The sequence below is a fragment of the Microcebus murinus genome, chromosome 21 (genome assembly GCF_040939455.1).
Source record: "Microcebus murinus isolate Inina chromosome 21, M.murinus_Inina_mat1.0, whole genome shotgun sequence".
NCBI lineage: Eukaryota > Metazoa > Chordata > Mammalia > Primates > Cheirogaleidae > Microcebus > Microcebus murinus.
This window is the reverse complement of record NC_134124.1, coordinates 1205796-1221923: the sequence shown is the minus strand read 5'-3', so window position 1 is coordinate 1221923 and position 16128 is coordinate 1205796. Positions and strand designations below refer to the sequence as shown.

Sequence of the window (16128 nt, the reverse complement as noted above, 5' to 3'; positions counted from 1 at the left end):
AATGAAAAGGAAAATAAAAATCACCAAGGGTAAGAACTTGCCATGCAGCAAATATGTGCCAACATTAAGGATCAAACCAAAGTGTGTCTAATTCCAAAGTCCATATTCTTTCTGCCACTCTACAGTGCTTCCCAAGCATACTGACTCTGAAACATCAGAAAAGACTTCAAATGCAAGTTATGCCACTTACAGTGTGACTAATTTCTAAGCTTCTTTAGAATAGTTTACAAAAACAAAATAAATGTAAAAAGAGGAGACTAAAAACTCACTGTGGAATGAAGCTTTTTAAAAAATAACATTTTTCAAAACAGCAAAATGTATGGAATAATTGTAAACACTTTTTTTGAATTTATCTCAAGATTCACTTTACCTTCCAACAGACAGACATCTGCATATCCATTCACAAACACATAATATGGATGAAAAACATTTTTTAGTGACTACACTCCCCATCTCTAAATAAGAAATACATCATTTCTTAGTAGAAAAGTCCACATCAACTACACTGCTTTTTATTCTTCTTTACCATGTGAGAAGTGCTTTCAGCAACATATGCACCATCCAGGATATAGCACTGTGGGTAAGAGAAATGGCTATGGAACAGAAGACTACAAGAGCTTATGAGCAAGCAGTAATACAACACAGAAAAGGACACAGCTAAATAAAAAAATATAAAAGCAAGGCAAAACATCATCAGTCTACTCTACCCTAGGTAACAGATATCACTGTGGCAAAGGAAAAAACATTTAAATTATACAACCCTTAAAGGATCTTTGATTGGCTCTAAAAATTGCTACTTTAAGGCCCAGCACCAGGGCTCACACCTGTAATCCTAGCACTCTGGGAGGCCGAAGGAGGAGGATCCCTTCAGCTCAGGAGCTCAAGACCAGCTTGAGCAAGAGCAAGACCTCATCTCTACCAAAAACAGAAAAAATTAGCCGGGCATGGTGGCGCATGCCTGTAGTCCCAGCTACTCAGGAGGCTCAGGCAGGAGGATCGCTTGAGCCCAGGAGTAGTAGGTGGCAGTGAGATATGATGACGCCACTGGCGCTCGAACCACAGCAGCTTGAATGAGACCTGTCTCAAAAAAAACAACAACAACAAAAAAAAAACCTGCTACTTTAAGATCCAAACAGGCCAGGTGCAGTGGCTCACACCTGTAATCCTAGCACTCTGGGAGGCCAAGGCAGGCAGATTGCTCAAGGTCACCAGCCTAAGCAAGAGCAAGACCCCGTCTCTACTAAAAAAAAATAGAAAGAAATTAATTGGCCAAGTAATATATAGAGAAAAAATTAGCCGGGCATGGTGGCTCATGCCTGTAGTCCCAGCTACGTGGCAGGCTGAGGCAGGAGGATCACTTGAGCCCAGGAGTTTGAGGTTGCTGTGAGGTAGGCTGACGCCATGGCCTGGACAACAAAGGGAGACTCTATCTCAAAAAAAAAAAAAAAAGATCCAAACAATTACTTGACAAGATTGGGAGTGGTAATTTCCAAAGGATGAAATACACCAATACATATCAGCAATTCTTCCACAAGAATTTTCACATTCATAAAACAAAAGTCAAACCAAACATTAACATAAGAATTCTTACATGCTAAATTTTCTTTTTCTAAGAACTCCCTCACTCTGACACATAAAAAGGGTGGCAATATCTAATAAAACTGTCATACTACATACATAGATGAAGGCTGTCAATAAAACATATTTTTCTTCTAAAAGTATTTTAATAATAAGACATTAGTAGGACTTGGGCAGTCTAAAAAATATGAACGTACTCACAGGCCTGTATTTCACCATAGAGCTGTTTAAAATAATTCTACTTTACATAGAGTCAGGAATGGTTTTTGTTAGCTACTGTAAAACAATCAGGCTATTGTACAATGGTAAGAGAGCTCTTAAGAAAAAAATTACTGCTTAAGTAATTCTTGTCTCCAGTTGACTTGCCACATTCTACTCTCTATAAACACCATTGTTTTTAATCACAACTTTACTGACAGCTTTATCCTTGTCAAACAAAATTTTCACTTTCCAATAAGACCCTTTCAAACTGAAGCAATAAAAAGCAATGCTTTTATGATCATAATATTTGCTAAGGTAAAATGTTATAGAAATGTATAATAAGATCTTACTTTTGTGAAAAAGCATATATTCACTGATTTATCTCGAAGGACATTCATCAAAACATCACCTGTAGTTGGTTATCTTAGGGTGGTAGGAGAAAAGGTTTTTTCTTTAGCTTACATGTACTTTCTGATGCTCTATATTAAACACCTTTTCTTCATATGTACATGAGAGAGAACAATTTGAGTTAAAGGATAGGAAATGTAGGTGTCATAATTTATAATAATTCAATATCACCAGTTCAAATCCACTTATTCAGAATTAACATAAAGCAAATGTTGCTCAAGAAATACCAATAAATTCCCCTGAGCCAACAAAGTTCAATTTTCAAACAATAAATTTCCTCAGATAAGAAAATGATGCCTGTAACTGCATGTCTCTTTACTGGAGAGTTGGGGGGAGGGTGGGAAATGGGCTGGAATGTCCAGGTAACCATAGGAAAGATAATGGGAAAAAAACTTGAGAAACAAGACAAAATCATTTCATTGATTTAGTGACATTTATTTGTAGAAGAAATCATAGTAGCAGAAGTAAATGATTAGAAAATGTAAGCAAGTACTTAGAGGGTAATGATAGGCAAAAGAAAAAAGAAGCCAGAAAAAAAAAAAAAAAAAAAAGAACTGAACTCAGATGTACTTATGTAAATCATTCTGGGGGAAAAAAGGGTAGATAGTGCTATATAACAAACTGAATCAGATCTGCTTTCTTGACTAGCAAAAGAACACCTTTCAAAAGGCTTATTTAGTGCTCAGTAGCAAAACCAAGAACACTCTCAGAGGAATCGAAAGATCTTTTGTGCTTGCTTTGGAATGAACTAAACATCTAGGTATTCAGTTAAGTAATTAACATACAAACAGCTAATTTTTAGACATTAAATGAATCTAAAAGTAATCATCAGATGTAAAGGGAACATAATTGTGAAAAAGAAACAAGGTTAAAGCACTGAGGTAATTTCACTAACTCCTACGAAGAAATTATCTTTAAAATAAGTAACTCTACTAGGTTAAAACATAAGAAATTGCCAATATTTTTTTTTTTTTTTTTTTTTGAGACAGTCTCGCTTTCTTGCCCAGGCTAGAGTGAGTGCCGTGGCGTCAGCCTCGCTCACAGCAACCTCAAACTCCTGGGCTCAAGCAATCCTCCTGCCTCAGCCTCCCGAGTAGCTGGGACTACAGGCACGAGCCACCATGCCCGGCTGATTTTATATTATATATATTAGTTGGCCAATTAATTTCTTTCTATTTTTATGGTAGAGACGGGGTCTCGCTCAGGCTGGTTTTGAACTCCTGACCTTGAGCAATCCGCCCTCCTCGGCCTCCCAGAGTGCTAGGATTACAGGCGTGAGCCACCGCGCCTGGCCTGAAATTGCCAATATTGAAGCAAAAACCAGCAATTTCATATGGTCCCACCCAGTGGTCTCCTGATAAATATATATCCACCACCTCTTTTCAAAAAAAGAGCCCTGATTTGCAGCTTTTGCCAATTCCCATGTTGTAAATGTCCCACCATGGCCAGTTTCAAGCTGCCAAATGATGGCACTGAACATGGAGTTTGAGAGAGGCACAGTCACCTCACCAACTCCAAGACACCACTGGTTCCACCTAATGCTCTAAGGATCAGAGCAACTCCCAAATTTTCTCATCCTTTTCTACAACCAGGCTTTTGTCTGATTGATCCAGTTTCTGTCTTCCCTAGGTTAGAAGAAACATGCTTTTGACACACTTTAAAATATTAGTACACTAAAATCATTCATAAGGAAGATGAGACTGGTACCTGGTTACATCGATTTGACACTTTACTGCACACTTACTTATTTGGCACCAGGTAGTGTTCTGGGCATTGTGGACAGCAGGGAACAAGACAAAGAAGGTCCCTGCTCTCATATAACATATACATAAAAATACATAATTTCAGGGACTGAGAAATGCCATGAAGAAATTAAAACAGTAATGGGGAAGCTATTTTAAACTGAGTGGTTAAAAAATAAAAAAAATAAATAAAAAAATAAATAAATAAATAAATAAATACCTGCTGACTGACTTCAGGTAAAAAATAAAAAAAAAAAAAAATAAACTGAGTGGTGAGTTAGGTGATATTTAAGCTGAGACCTTAAAGTTGAGGGGCCAGGCTTAAAAAGATCTGGAAAAAAACATTCAGACAAAGGAAACTAGTGTAAAAGTCCTAAGGCAAGACCAAGTATGGCATGTTTGAGAAATTGAACAGACTAACTTGGATAGAATGTAGTGAGCAAAGGTGAGATTGTCTGAAAGGCTATCTGAGAAAGGAGGATCTCTTGAGCCCAGGAATTCAAGACCAGCCTGGGCAACATAGCAAGACCCCATCTCTAAAAAAAAAAAAAAAAATTCTGCTCAATTGGGCACAGTGGTACATGCCTGTAGTCCCAGCTACTCAAGTCCCAGCTACTCAAGAGTTCGCTGGAACCCAGGAGTTATGATTACACCACCGTACTCCAGCCTGGGCAACAGAACAAAACGATGTCTCTTTAAAAAAAAAAAAAGAAAAGAAAACTATGACTATAGCTGAAATAAACTTAGTGGTAGGACTACACACCGGCTCAGAAATAAGGATCCTATTAACCCAAGATGGTTACTTCATACGTGAAATGCTAACATATGAATTCAAGTAGGTCAATGTTGAATTCTAATGAAGATGATCTAATTAGTCTATAAAATAAATTCACTATGTTGTTCAGGCTAGGACTATTTCAAAACGATAGGCAAACACCTCTAGTGTATCATCCAAAATGATTTTATTTGGTATGTAAACAGACTTTCTTTTTAAGAATTATAAAGGTCATGTTTAACATGAAAGAAAAATACCAAATCTGATTTTTGTTCACATTATTGCTCAGGAGTTAAAGTAAAATATCAGCCTATCAGTCTAAATTACATGTTCACATTACAAAAACTGTAAAGATATATACATACACATATATACCCATAGTCCCTACAGCCATGAAAACCAAGCCCATGTTAACCCACATAAAAGTCCCAGAAGTCAATACAAACAAATTTTTGCAAATTACACAAAAATAGGAAAATGTGTATAGTAGTTTAAGGAGAATTTATACTTGCACATAAAATTATTTATTCATTCAGGAACTACTAAGCTACTCATCTGAACAATGTATCTAGAAGCTTTTTTTTTTTTTAATCGACCAACAGGAAATGAGACCTACAGCTCAGAGAAAAAAGTTTAAAAGAAAAAAATCTTGTCTCAGCAGAATGAAATACTAAAAATCTGCATATCATTAATTCCCCTTGCACTCTCATTTCCCAACTAAATATCAGTTAAACTGCACTTTTAGAATATGCATTTAAGTATGTACAAGCATTTTTCATTTAAGAGCACAAGTATATGCATTTAATAAATACTACTCAATAAATCTGTGATTATTGTAGTTAGCTGCTAGTTTGCAATGCCAGACAATAAATATAAATTCCTCTCCTTTTTTAAGGGGGGAGTAAGTAGGCGGTACAGTACCAAGAGGACAGGCATACCAATAAATTTTTGTACACTGAAAATCCCTCCCTAAAGCTATGAGACTTCTATTGGAGATTTCTACAAAAAAATAATAAAAACTGCTAAGAATACCATTAGGCTTTCTCAGTAATTTCTCCTTTTCTTTCACAAAAGGAGTTGAGCAAAACACAGAAAAACAATGAAGTTCTGGCTCCTGATCTCATCTGAGCCTATATCCCTGACAAAAAGAAGGGTATAATATAGTCCAATTTGAAGTGACTAGTCCATGAAAATCACCAATACTCAGAACTCAAGAAATATAACTTTGGCCGGGCGCTGTGGCTCACGCCTGTAATCCTAGCTCTTGGGAGGCCGAGGCGGGCGGATTGCTCAAGGTCAGGAGTTCAAAACCAGCCTGAGCAAGAGCGAGACCCCGTCTCTACTATAAATAGAAAGAAATTAATTGGCCAACTGATATATATAGAAAAAATTAGCCGGGCATGGTGGCGCATGCCTGTAGCCCCAGCTACCCGGGAGGCTGAGGCAGAAGGATCACTCGAGCCCAGGAGTTTGAGGTTGCTGTGAGCTAGGCTGACGCCACGGCACTCACTCTAGCCTGGGCAACAAAGCGAGACTCTGTCTCAAAAAAAAAAAAAAAAAAAGAAATATAACTTAAAAGAAATATGGGGCAAGCCAAAAATAATATTTTTACATATTGTCACCCTACTTCCAAAACAGGTTTTCGTCTTCTTTATTTCATTTGCCTTACCTCTCTTCATTCCTTTCCTACTTCCTCTGTCCCTTACCATTTCACTGTGTATTTTCACTCCCTATACACAAAAATTGACTTAAAACTTACTTTACATTCTTATATCTAAATTTGTCTCTACTTAATTCTTACAGGACTATATGGTTTTAGGTAAAATTCAAATACTTTTGTTATAGAAACATGCATATAAGTTGTTACCAAAATCATAAATAACAAGATAAGCAGCCATTTATTCAGGAAATGTGAGTGCCCATCATATGCCATCCACAGTTCTGGGGATTCTGCAGTGAATAAAACAATGCTCTATTCCTAAGGGCACTAAAGCAAGACTGTGCTTGGCAGGTTCAAGAAACCTGGAGGATGCCTATGTGGCTAGAGTAGAAGAAGCCAAGGAGAAGCTGGTAGGACACAAAATCAGAGAGGCAGGAGGTACAGATCAATGGAGGGTTTTATAGGCATAGTAAATATTCTGGCTTTTATTCTAAAGGATATAGAAAGCCACTGAACGGTTCAAAAACAGGAGTAAAATAATTGGACTTTCATTTTAAAAAGATCACCCTGGTTGCTAGGTTGAGAATAGAGAATAGCAGAAGCAGCTGGGAGACTAGTCACTACTAAAATAATACAAGCAAGAGATTATGGTTGCTTACAGAGGTGGCAGCAGTTAGAGAGCAAATTGTGGCCACATTTATAGTTAAGGAAGCATTTAAGGTATATAAAGAATGTACTTTCATGATAATTATTTGAATTACATGTGGGAGTATGAGAAGGAAAGGAGTCAAGATGTCTATGAGGTTTGGAGCCAGAGAAACTGAAAGAGGGAGTGGACGCTTAATAAGGTGAGGAAGAATGGAATGGAAACAATTATGGGGGGGGGAGAAGGAGGATGAGTTGTTCAGTTGTGACATGTTAAATTTGGGATCTAGATGTCTAGTTAAATTAGACATCTAGCTGAAAATGTTGAGTAGGCAGATGAATACACAAGTCTGGAGGTTAGGAAAGAAATTCAAACTAAAGATAAAATTTTTAGTTAGAAATATATAATTCTAGCTACATAGGATGAAATCACAAGAGACTAAATATAAATATAGAAAGAGTCTAAACATATATCCCTGGAACACTGTCTCATTTTTTTAGAAGTTGGAATGGTGAAAAGGAACCAGCAAAAGAAACCAAAAATAAGCAGTAATATCCCAGAAGCAAAGGGAAGAAGGTTTCAAAGAAGAGAACATTATCAACCACATCAAATGCTATTATTGCTGCTACATTCACTGAGATTAGAATTCACCAAAGAAGTCACTAGTAACCTCAAAAAAGAGCTACTATAGAATGGAAGGGAAGAAAAACCTCACTGTAGTGGATCCAAAAGAGACAGGGAGTACTAATGACCACAAATATCAACTTTTTTGAAGAGTAGTAACTAAAGAAAGATGTGGTATTGAACAAGGTTTTTTTAAAGATGGGAGATATTTCAGCCTATCTATATACTGACAGGAATAATCCAGTAAATATAGGAAAAGTACGCACCTCACTAGCATGCAGGAGAATGAGATGAATATGGAAGCAATGCAATGCCCTCAGCAATGCAATGCCCTCGACAGGAGAAAGGGGAGAGAACCAAGGGCCACAGTGAAGACTGTGTTGAAAGAACAGGAGGAAATGCAAAAACTATGGGTAGAGATGTGAGGGAACACGTAAAAGCTTTCTTCTGATTGCTTTGATTTTTAACACACAGGAAACATGTTATCAGCTGAACACGGAGAAAAGGTGCTAGAGGTTTAAAGAGAGAAGGGTGAGATAGTCATTTAGGAGAATGCTAAAGTGATTCAACCAGGGAAATGTACTAGGATTACACAACTGTCAGCAACACAAAGGGCCTTCCTGAGGTCAGCGGTCAGGCATTGAATGGGAGACCTGGGTCAGCATGGGTGTTTTTTCCTCAGAGCATGGTCAACTGCCCAGGTGCAAGCTGAACTGGATGGAGAACTGCATATAAATGGTGTGGGTGAAGAGGGCTGGCCAGGTGAGTACAAAGGAGGAGAGCACTACAATGGAACTGAGGGTGTATGAAAGGGAGAAATTATAATAGTGGACCATGGATTCAAGGCAGGGAAAATATTCAAGTAAGGATGTGGAGGAAGGAGTACGGTATAGAGGTGGCAGAAGCAATGGACTGTAGGTCCAAACAGATAGAAGTACTGTTAAGGGGGGTTACAGTTGTCCCACAGGGGTTTAGTTCATGGAACCCAACCATACCAAAATCCTCAGATGCTCAAGCACCATATATAAAATGGATAGTTATTTGCATATAACCTACACATATCCATATACTTTAAAGCATTTCTAGATTACTTATATGTAAATGCCATGTAGGTAGCCATTATACTGTAGTTTTGGTTTTTTTGGTTTTTCAGTATTATGGTGGTACAAATGTTAAGGTTACGTATCTTGCCCTTGCCTCCCATCCCCCCTTGAGTCAGAGCTTCCAGCATGTCTATCCCCCAGCTGGTGCACATTGCACTCATAATGTATGTATATACCCATCCCCCTCCCCCCCACCTGCCCGACACCTGATAAAAGTTATTCCTATATGTCCAGTTAGGTGTTGATCAGTTAATACCAATTTGCTGGTAAGTATACTGTAGTTTTTAAATTTGTATTTTTTTTAGAGTCAAGGTTTAATATTTTTGATCTATAGTTGGTTGTATCCTCATACGTGGAACCCACAGATACAGAGGGTCTACTGTATTTGACAGAAGTTGAAAAGATAGGATGTGGAGGCCCCAGTGGAATTATGTCGAATGAAATATCCTTAGTAAAGTATGGGCAGTTCTGGTTAAAATGTTATAGAACTACCTTAAACACTAAAGAAAAACCTCACCCTGGACAAAGTGGGCCCACAGATGAGGAAAGCTAGGAAGCTAAATTAAAGATGGAGTCTGTTTGCTCTCCCTTTGCTGTGACAGTGAGTCTGGTTGTCATCTGTGGCGTATGTATCACCCTCTGTAAACCTATATCTTGCTCTTGCTCTATAATCCTAACCTATTTTTTTCATCAATAAACTGCATTTTCGTGCTTGCCTTGCAAAAAAAAAAAAAAAAAAAAAAAAAAAAATAAATTAAAGATGGAGAATTATATCATAGGAATTGTAGCTGGAGGTCCCAGACACAGAATTCTCAAGAAAACTATTTCTAGCAGTCCTAGAGGGTCAGCTTTGAACAACCTGTCCAACTCAAAAGGCAAAAATGCCAGATAACAATCAGATGAGCTACAATAAACCATACTTTTCTCCTCAATCCCTTTTCCCCACTGAGATGGACCCTGAGCAGGTGAGGATATCATATTGAAGAGAATCTGGCAAAGTAAAAAGAGAAACCAAGTAGAAATCTTCCTTCAAAGCAGGCTTCTAGGTCTGAAACGGTGTGAACCAAAGAAAAGTTCTAAATTGTGTTAGAGTCTGAACACTGATTATACTGAACTTCACCTTCTAATGACTAAAATAAGATTATTAATGACAAGTAACCACAAGAGTTTTTATTACCTAAAAGTTACTGGAAAAGCTATCTGATCTTACTAAGAGCTCATCCAGAGGTAGAGACTTAATCCATAGAGAGGGTCTGAAGGCACCGTGAAAACTGTTTTCCGCTTAAGCCTTACCAAGTCCCATTCATTGAACATACTAGTTCTACAGATACCCGTAAATTCCCACTACATGTAAGGTATAATGCTAGACGTAGTAAAAATTCATTTTTGCTTTACTAAGCAAAAAGTGAAAGTAGATTAAGTCAAATGAAACAAAAATGATTTTATATTTGAGTATAAGTACAAAAATTCGATCATGGAAGATTTTATAAGAAATCTTAGCATGAGTTTCTAAGCAGGCAAGCAACAAAATAGAAATATCAAGGCTCACCATTTACTCATTTTCAAAGGCACCTCGACTTAATACAGACTTAACTAATGCATTCTAGGAAAAGGAGGGAGTATGTGTTACTATAATTTTGACTAAAATATATTTATAGATATTTTATAGTGTCAAGATAAAGACAATAAAGACAATTTATTACCAAGTCTTTTTGGCATTTCAATTCAGAAACCCCATTTGGATGGGGTCACAAACCAGTCTCAACTAAATTCTAGTCCATTCATAATTTGGTAGTGTTATAGAAAGATTCAAGTACACTTAAGTTTTGAACTGAGGCAGGAGGTTAATAATATGCTAAATTCCAAGTTTTTCCAGGTAGTATGAAAAAAATCAGAAAAAATGCTATCAACTAACCAGCAAGTAAGCATTAAGTATAAGCACATTTTACTCAGTTCCTCTCAAGAATACACAGGGAACCTACAATGTCCCATTCTGACACAGACTTAAGACATGACGAGGCGGGGCCTGGTGGCTCACGCCTGTAATCCTAGCACTCTGGGAGGCCGAGGCAGGCGGATTGCTCAAGGTCAGGAGTGCGAGACCAGCCTGAGCAAGACCAAGACCCCCATCTCTACTATAAACAGAAAGAAATAATTGCCCAACTAATATATATAGAGAAAAAAATTAGACGGGCATGGTGGCACATGCCTGTAGTCCCAGCTACTCGGGAGGCTGAGGCAGCAGGATTGCTTGAGCCCAGGAGTTTGAGGTTGCTGTAAGCTAGGCTGACGCCAGGGCACTCACTTAAGCCTGGACAACAAAGTGAGACTCTGTCTCAAGAAAGAAAAGAAAGAAAGAGGCCGGGCGCGGTGGCTCACGCCTGTAATCCTAGCTCTTGGGAGGCCGAGGCGGGCGGATTGCTCAAGGTCAGGAGTTCAAAACCAGCCTGAGCAAGAGTGAGACCCCATCTCTACTATAAATAGAAAGAAATTAATTGGCCAACTGATATATATATAAAAAATTAGCCGGGCATGGTGGCGCATGCCTGCAGTCCCAGCTACTCGGGAGGCTGAGGCAGAAGGACTGCTTGAGCCCAGGAGATTGAGGTTGCTGTGAGCTAGGCTGATGCCAGGGCACTCACTCTAGCCTGGGCAACAAAGTAAGACTCTGTCTCAAAAAAAAAAAAAAAAAAAGACAACTGGGAATTAAAAACATAACAGCAACCTCTACTAGAAAATAAACATGAGAAATTCATTATAGAGCATTTAAATAAAAATTTTAGAATTTAAAAATGTTTTATACAAATGCTAACTGATGAACTCTAACAATCTACATAGGCAAACGGGCACAGCTGCAATATGCCGTATTAACATCACTCTTAATCATTTTATTAATTACATCTGAGAGAAAAGAAATTCCTTCTAGATCACTCTAAAGGGTCTTAGAAATAAATGAACTACCCGTCCCCCAGCAGACACATCTACTTTGATGAAGAAAACACCAACATTTCACATATTCCAACAATTACAAAATAGAATAATCCTGGAATTTACTTAGCCTCAAAACATTATGAACTACTCCAATGCAGGAATAATACTTTAAAAGCATTTACAGTGTTTTCTAAAGTATAAAAAATATTCATTATGAATTCTGATTTCTTGGAAAAATTATTTTAACATGTCTCAACGCTACTGATTGTCAAGAATTCTGATGATGTGCTTATCAAAAAAAACATGCCAGGCACTTTTTATTTAACATACCGCAGCCTGCTTACATTGTTCTTTATTGTCACTATTAGATTTCTTATCAACACCAGACTGATAGTGGTATACTGTCAAGAAATATACATTTCTTCCTCCAAGAAATACACATTTAAAGAAGAACTATCACAACTCTCTACCACTAAAATTTGAGGGATTCCTTTCCTTATTAATCCTAGGAACAACCACATAAAAAGCTAATAGCCAGTAAGTCTAAAAATCTAAAAGTTCTATTTGAATGTATACATGATTTTCAACAATGTATAAAGTATTATAAGCATTGACAAGTCAAAAGGGTGCACCTAAATCCAAAAGCTAACTGTGAAAACATTAGTAATCTACATTATTTTGTAAAGATAAAGATTGGCTTTGGAACACAGTAACTTAGACTTCTGAAGAGGCCAAATATTATTTTTAAACATATATAAATAAGGCCAGGTGCGGTGGCTTACGCCTGTAATCCTAGCTCTCTGGGAGGCCCAGGCGGGTGGATCATTTGAGCTCAGGAGTTCGAAACCAGCCTGAGCAAGAGCAAGACCCCGTCTCTACTATAAATAGATAGAAATTAATTGGCCAACTAATATATAGAGAAAAAAATTAGCCGGGCATGGTGGCACATGCCTGTAGTCCCAGCTATTCGGGAGGCTGAGGCAGGAGGATTGCTTGAGCCCAGGAGTTTGAGGTTGGTGTGAGCTAGGCTGACGCCACGCACTCACTCTAGCCTGGGCAACAAAGTGAGACTCTGTCTCAAAACAAAACAAAACAAAACAAAAACCATAAACATATATAAATAAGATAAAAATAGACAATGCAATCTTATGTTCAGAATAAATGCAATACTAAAAATTTCATCTTTTTAATAAGCAGTTTTATCAGCTGTAAAACTACAAGTAAAGTCCATATATGGAACCACAAATTATTACTAATAATCCTTCCAATTTCAGTACTATCACGTTAATACTTGTTTGTAAATAGTAAAGAAAAGGAGAAAATAAAATTCCTGAAATGGTGCTTTACTTAAAAACATTTCTTATAGAAAAGGAATCCAATGTTTATCATCAGTGATTTTGCAAAATAGAAAATGTTGTTACTGCAAAGATTATTTACAGAACACAGAATCAGAAGTACATGACCTTTCAATAAATACACTGTACTAAAATCTTCTTGTAAGATGGAAATAAAAACACTAGTTTGTTAAATCTCTTCCTTCTTTCTAAAATGTAGATTTTAATAAACTGACAATATGAAAGTGCAACCTAATCATCTTAGCCCTAGTAAGTTACTTATTAACTTTTAAATAGACTGTTACGAATTTACAGTTCCTGCAGTTCACCTGCCATCTTTCCCAACTTTAAGCAGGCACTAGGGATTCAAGACAGTCTCCACCTGCAACATCGATTATAAGGAAAGAATTTTATGCTCGTTTTAAAAAAGGATTATTTTGAGTTTTGTTCGTCCCTAGAAACAGCACTCAACACAGATCTCAGCACATAATAGATAAATGTTTAATGAATATCTGCTGAGTAAATAGTAATGTTTAATTGTATTAATGCAACATTACTTGTTTTGTTTTTTTCTCCTTCAATTTAGAATTCTCCCTTATTGGTAAAGACACTCAAGACCACAGCAGTCCCTCAAAAAACACATAAACAACTTTATTCACAATGAAATATAAAGCTGGGTCTCAAAATACAATCCAAGGGCCTCGTTATGTTCTCCATTATTTTTAAAGAAAATTAGAAATAATTTTCTGTTTTTAATAGATAATGTATATCAACTTTTCTCAAAATAAACTCACATTTCGAATTTGTTTTCTATGTTCGTAGTATTGAGAGTAACAACTGATTGTTCCACAGTATGCATGTATATTGGGTAAAAATCAAAATCAAGCATATAAACAAAGCTACATGGTTTTTGCCGTTTTTTCCTTAATCTTAGTCAAAAGAGTATGTGCCTAAATTTTACTAGATGTGAGATCAGCTTTGTCTGAAGTTTCCAGATTCATTCATTCGTTCAACAAACATTTTCATGAGCATCTACTGTATTCCAAGTCCTTTAACGTTTAAATTTTGTAAACTGCACACCACCACCAAATTCCTCTACAAAACCTTATCATTTCAGATAACTACACGGTAATAAGGAATCTCGACGTTGTTTCTGGCGCATACTGAAGTCAGCGGAGTGGGGCGCTTCTCCAGCTACGACAGCGGCATCCGCGAGCCGCTACCCACCACAGCCGGCACCAAACTCACACTGAAGCCGCGAGCGCCGGGTAAGTGAAGCCACCTGTGGAGTGGCCCGAGCTCCCCGACGGGGCGGCCGGGACCTCCACTCCGAGCCCGGGAGCTCCGCGCGGGACCCGCGGGCGCCTCAGGCGAGGGCCGGGCTCGGGAGCCGGGCCCCCGCGCGCCGAAGCGTCACCTGGAGACCCGGGCCTCGCCGCCCGCCGCCCTCCAGCCCGCGAGGTCGCGGAGGGTCTGCACCTCCCGTCACCGTGGGGCGGTTGGCCGCGCCCGCCCGCGTTCTGCGCCGAGCTCGTAACCTTTCCTCAGAGAGCGGACGAAAACCAAAGGTGCGGTCCCCGGGGACGAGACCTCGCCCAAACCTGAAAATGGAGCCGCAGGCTCAGCCCGCGGCGCGCGCCGGCAGGGCCCGGCCGCGCTCGCCCGGAGCCCCCGGGGACCGGGATTGGGGCTCCAGGCCCCCGCCCAAGGGCCCAGCGGGCGAGGGTGGGGGCCGCGGGGGCCGGCGCTGCACTCACCGTCGCCTTTGTCTCGGCCGCCCGCTCCGGCAGCAGCCGCTCTCGGCGCCGGCTCCGCGGCTCCTGCCGCCCCCACGCCCGCAGCTGCGCTCCCCGGCGCTCGCCGCTTCCTGGCTCCCGCCTCCCCGCCCAGACTCGCGCGCGGGCGCAGCGAGAGGCGTTGCGCGTCCGGAGAGCGGCGGGAGGGCGGGGCTTCGTCGCGCAACTGCCGCGGCCGCCACGCCGGCCACGCCCCGGCCATGTCACGCCCCCGCCAGGCCCCGCCCCCGGCCCCGGCGGGACCCCCACTTTCGAGCCGCGCAGGTTGGGCAGCAGCGGACCGCCGACAGCGGGGGGTGGAGCCTGCGCGGTAGGGACGCGCGGGAAGATGGCGACCGAACCTGGGCGGGGGCGCGCGGGAGCCTCTTCCCACCGGCCTGCAGGCGGCCGCGGCTCGCACCCCGCCGGTCTGCGCGCCGTGTGGGGCCACGGCCTGGCCTGACGGGAAGGGCGGGGGCCGGGCCGGCGGGGCGAGGTGTCTGTCGGTAGCGGCTGAGATCGGGATGTCCTGAAACCCTCGGACCATTGTTTTTAATGTAAAAGTCAGAGCCTGAACCAGTCAGTAACTGGCTTGAGGCCAGGCACGTCCAGCTGGCATTTGAAATGTGAGGACCATTCGGGTACCAGCCCCTGCGACCGCTCTAGCTGTGCTGTCCACACCCCAGAGACCAGAACACCCGAGCGCCCGTCTGGCGGCCGGCTCCCCACCACGGCACCGCGAGCGTCGTGGGCGAAGGCCGAGCGCGGCGCCCGACGTGAGCGCCCAGCCCGCGCGCCTCAGCCTCGGCTCCTCACACTCGTCGTCGCTTCCGTCTGTCCGGAAAGCTCGTCGGTTGTACTTTCGAAATAACTCAGACTAGTTCTCGCCTGCGTTGCCTCCGTCATCTCAGTTATACTTCGGTGACCTGCCAAACTGAAGGGTCTCCCTGCCCATCATCGCTCTACCCATTGTCAAAACAGCAGCGGGATGTCCTCTCACAAGGAAATGTCGCCTTAGCCTGGGCCAGGCATTTAAAACTGCAACCGCCAGACACCAATTCTCAATCCCTTCTACCTTACTCTTTCTCTTTTCTGCCCATGACACTTCACACCTGGCAGCAATCTTTACAGGCAGCTCTCCGGATCTGTGGTTGCGCATTCACTGATTCAACTAACCGCAGATCAAAAATATTCAAGAAAAAAAAATTAACACAAAAAAATACAGTATAACAACTATTTATGTAGCATTTACATTGTATTCGGTATTGTAAGTAATCTACAGATCATTTAAAGTATACAGGAGGGTATATATGCTATATGCAAATACTATGCCATTTTTTATAAGGATCTT

The 16128-nt window shown here is 40.6% G+C and overlaps 1 protein-coding gene across 1 annotated transcript in view; it reads right to left on the bottom strand.

Moving 5' to 3' along the window:
- CDC42SE2 (CDC42 small effector 2) overlaps positions 1-14912 on the bottom strand; it is a 98737-nt gene extending 83825 nt beyond the window's left edge. The window contains exon 1 of the mRNA XM_012762105.3: positions 14760-14912. The gene's annotated coding sequence lies outside the window, so the exon portion shown is untranslated. The remainder of the gene's footprint in view (positions 1-14759) is intronic.
- Between the last annotated feature and the right edge of the window lie 1216 nt (positions 14913-16128).